This window comes from Taudactylus pleione, unplaced genomic scaffold (assembly GCF_031769625.1).
Source record: "Taudactylus pleione unplaced genomic scaffold, aTauple2 ptg001314l, whole genome shotgun sequence".
Lineage (NCBI taxonomy): Eukaryota > Metazoa > Chordata > Amphibia > Anura > Myobatrachidae > Taudactylus > Taudactylus pleione.
This window is the reverse complement of record NW_028285714.1, coordinates 1520670-1525374: the sequence shown is the minus strand read 5'-3', so window position 1 is coordinate 1525374 and position 4705 is coordinate 1520670. Positions and strand designations below refer to the sequence as shown.

Genomic DNA, 4705 nt, shown 5'->3' with positions numbered 1-4705 from the left:
CTACTGTCCATCTGGCAACAGTTTGCTTCAAAACACTATCCAAAACACTGTGCGTCACCCAAATTCATCTCAGAGAAAGGCATCAATTGGCAATTCTCACCACCTGAGTGCAGCCCTGGAAGAGTGTCCAGATCTCCCACATCCCACCCACTTCCTAGTGAAGTGGGCAGGATGGGGAGATAATTGCCGGTAATTGCGGCATCATATGGAGGAGGCGGAGTCAAAAGATGCAAAAACTCATCATCTAGCCCCACCCCCTCCTTGCAGCCCCATAATTTGCAGCAGTTTACCTTGATGGGGGAGGGTCCAAATGACATAGGAGCTGGCCCCGCCCCCCAAAGTGACCAGCTGCATCTCCTCTCCAGGCTTCTCCCAGACAGGAGATATAAAGAGTCGGATGGCATGGTACTGCCACATATTATGTCCTGCACTGTAACAAAGTCGCAAATGTGAGACCGGCAAAAGACGCACGGACTCAACTGCGTCAGACTCCGAATCAGGCTCAGAGTCCCAACATGATTTACTACATCTTCATTTTACACATTATTACATGCATTATTCCTTATTATTTATAAGTAATAATTTTTCACAAAACAATTCAGCCCTGGAGCAGGTGGGAGACGGGGGCAGGAAAAGCTGAATGGATGAGGTGCAGATGTTAACTTTGATGGCAACATAGAGGGCGCTGTGGGTATTATTCAAAGAAATAAACAGCTGTGGCGCATATATCTTTACCACTCTGTGGATGGCGTAAGCTGTTAATTGGGCATCATTGTGAGATCTTTTTTATCTTTGATTACTAATGATGCTGAAAGTGGCAGATGATAAATGTATGAGGATATGAGGATAAATGTATAAAGTGCATTTTGGAGGAATTACATTATTTTATGTAAATGATCTACATATACTGGCTATTCTATAAAGAAATGGAAGCAATATTTCAAATCATGTCTAAATTTAAATGTTGTTTCCCTTAGGCCACTTTTTCTATACCCTCTTCCCCCACTACTATCATTCCCACTATGATTTCAAACCCACTGCTTGCCATCTAAATTCAATGCGTGGATACTATTCATACAAGGAATTGTTTATATTGTTTCAGTTAATTATACATATACTACAATTTAGAGGAGTGCAAAGAATAATGTGGAGCCTCTATGAGACTTTTCTACAACTTCAGGAATGTTTCAGATTGCTGATCTTCTTATCAACTTGCAATACTATTCCCATTATCTTCTAGACTCTCTTCTTCTGTGATGACCTTTCTTGAAAATACTAGTTTAGTAGAATACAGTATGGCCCAGATTTATCAACTAGTAATATTCTTGTTATCACTTGTTACTAATCTTGAATGGTGCTCCAACCAATCAGCTTCTGTCATTTTTCAAACACATGATAGTTAGGAGCTGATTGGTTGGAGCACCATTTAATATTAGTAGCGAGTGATAACAAGAATATCACTTGTTAATAAATTTGGGCCTAAATATATACATACACTGTCACCCCCAGCTTCCATTCACTGACCTAGCTCTTGTAAAACTTTAAAATGTGATTAATAGCAACACAAACATGCAAATAAATTATTAATCAGGAACATGGATTTAATAAGTGAAATAGAACATTTTTACAGGATATATTAAGCTGTCCTTATCCATAAGAGTAACAGCATGTTATTTTTTCTCCATTTACACATGTTTTAGGTACAATGGTGGGGAAGTATTCCATGATCTTCACTTCTTGACTCCACCTCCATGTACTCCGTGTCCTCCATGTCCCTGACCACCCATTCCATGTCCTTGTTGCTGGCAAGGGTCAACAACTGTAACACATGGATCTAGAAAAGAAACAATAAACATAAAATATATTGTTTAGTCATTGAAATGTGCAGCATTAGTGCAAGTCTCAGTTTTCCCTCAATTCCAGGGACAGTTCTAAGCTATTTTTTATGTTTAGTCAATGACTAAATGTTTTGAAATACTGATTAACAACACATAGGTAACATGCAGTGAGCAAGGTTAGTTAGCTTTCTTATTAACCAGAGGTGATTTAGCAACAGCAAGACAATACCTAATACCCAGGGCCATCGAGAGCGGTGACGGGCTCAGGTACAGGAGGCATGGCCAAACCGAGAAGGTGTGTTCCCGCTCTCTACACGGCACCACATGCTGCACAAGGGGTGGCTAGGGGCAGATGTGCACATCATGCAGGGAGAAAGACGACTGATTGCTACTGCTCAGTGGCAGCAGCCTCTCTGCACCCTCCACAGCTCGGCACACAGCTGGGTTGCTGGGAGTCCTCTCTATCCCTGCCTGTTGTGCCGCTCCCTGTTACGGGCCTGTGTATACCCTCATATGCCTCTGTGTACAACACCAGCTGTATCTGCTGCTATGGCTGTGCTTATGTAACTGGCTTGCCAAAAAAGGTAAATTTTTCCCTTATTTTATATATGTTTGATTTGCCTTTAATGTACAACAGAAGATCACTTGCCAAATGAACTTTTCAGTATAGCATATTTTATGCATAAACAGTAGATCAAGTGCTGTAGCCCATCTTACATGAAGCCATCAGGTGTGATCTTTAGTTAATCTCATTACACTAGATAGTAAAATGATAAATGCTTGCTTGCTGTGGAATACAATGTATTATTGTACTGTCATTAGCGTGTCATTAAAAATAATTTTATATTCCTACTAACAGATATTGTATGAGAGCAATCCATGATTCTTAGGGGTAAATTTACTAAGATGGGAGTTCTATTTAAGAAGTGAATTTGACCATAGCAACCAATCAGATTCTACTTCTCATTTATCTAGCACCTTCTAGAATATAATATCTGGAATCTGATTGGTTGCTATGGGCAACATCACTTCTTAATAGAACTGCCATCTTAGTAAATTTACCCCTTATAGTCCTTGTGTCTGTATACTTTCATCTTATAAATAGCCAGAGAGCTACCTACTGTAATTGTCTGAGCTTTAAATTCTTTAGGATGAATGTTTGTTTTGAATTAAATAGTCTTTATGTTACGTTGGGTAAAAATGTATTGCTGTATTTACAATTAATCCAAGGATTATATACTGTATGTAGCATACCACAGTGACATTATAAAACGCTGTCCGCTCATCTTGGTTCTGTAGTAGAACCATTTTCCAGGCTAAAAGGCAGACATTTAAAGTGACATTATTCAATCAGTGAGGTTCAGCAACAAATGAGTCTCTTTAATATGCTGCATATAGCATGGTATTTTTTTATATTCATATTTTATACTTTCTTATAATTCTTTAAAAGGATGAATAATAGTTGACTTAATTTTCTATAGTAAAGGCTATCTCACGGATAATCTTAAAAGCTGCGTCTTATAAAGTCTAAAGAGTAGTGATATTCCGTAGCCAATGGCAAACACTGTTTTCTGTGAAGCGGGATAAATTCAGCTTTAACAATCTCATTTGCTCATGTGATAATATGTCACTTATGAAGTACCGTAGGACAGTGTTATTTATTCTTGATGTAATAATGCATCTTGACACCACCCTAAATAGAAATACTAAAATATATTGAGCCAATAGTGCATAGAAGATAGATTTTCACCTTTGTTACATGCAGCGTATGCAAAAGAGAGGAAGTAGAAAGACTGATTAGACATTCTCGTATATACTTATGGCACATTCGGTATAGTAATTATACAGAGTCATTCAAACAATTTAATCTTTACAGGCAGTCACTCTGTCATCTGGAAATGTGCATATTTCATAGTAATGGCAGTGTTATACAGAAATACCGGGGACATAAATATATCATCTAATATTGCCTGATTTCCTATATCATTTTCCATGCTTCATCTTCGCGTTCTGTTTTTTTACAGATAAAACATATTTCACTGCAATGTACAGTGATGACTGTGTTTGATGAAATAGATTTAGGAATAGACTTGAATTTGGGGGAACATTTTAAACAATCTTCTACACACAAGCTCTTAGTGTTAGGTATTCATTATAGCATATTTCCATACCTTGGGATACAGGTGGGGGGCACGGGTCTACGCATTTGGTAGTCTGATCCTGGCATACTTGCACTGGAGCACATGCTAAAAGAGGTAAATATGATTATATCAAACAGGAATTTATCTACAGTGTTCTATTTATCACATTAAAAAAATGTGTTATGCTTGTTAAAATAATGATAAGTTGCATATATATTTATAATACAATTATCAAATCGGTATTTTAACATAGCATTGTTTGTGGCCAATAGGATAAATAAATATGATATATCACTTTGCATAAAGGCAGATAAATAACAATTTCACTTTGATTACAGAAATACCAAACAATGCCTAATTTTCTAGTACTCTTATCAATGTTTCCCAGCCCTTTATATCTTCCATGAATTGGTAACTTTTATTATAAGAAGATACTTACGGTCTTTGCATTGTACACCTTTGGCTGACATGGTTGTCTGTGTTGGAGGAGTTTGTCTGGTGAAATCAGGTTATTATAATAGATAGATGATCCAGTGCAGTATAAAGACGCTGTTTATATACAAAAAGTATTTCCATGCCCTAATAGTTGTGCAACATTTCACAAACAATAGTAAGCCAATAGGATCCCTAATTTGTTACCAAAGTGCTATTTAATTTCTATAATTTGCATACCACTTATGTGAGGTGTAATCTGTCTGAAGAATGTAATAATGTGCATAATTTTCT

The 4705-nt window shown here is 37.2% G+C and overlaps 1 long non-coding RNA gene across 1 annotated transcript; it reads right to left on the bottom strand.

Moving 5' to 3' along the window:
- Window positions 1–1634: 1634 nt before the first annotated feature.
- On the bottom strand, window positions 1635–4497 carry LOC148443198 (uncharacterized). The gene is made up of 3 exons (XR_015875707.1): window positions 4419–4497; window positions 4010–4084; window positions 1635–1834 (listed from the first exon to the last, which is right to left on the bottom strand). It is a non-coding gene; the product is annotated as an uncharacterized LOC148443198 (long non-coding RNA).
- Window positions 4498–4705: the final 208 nt, after the last annotated feature.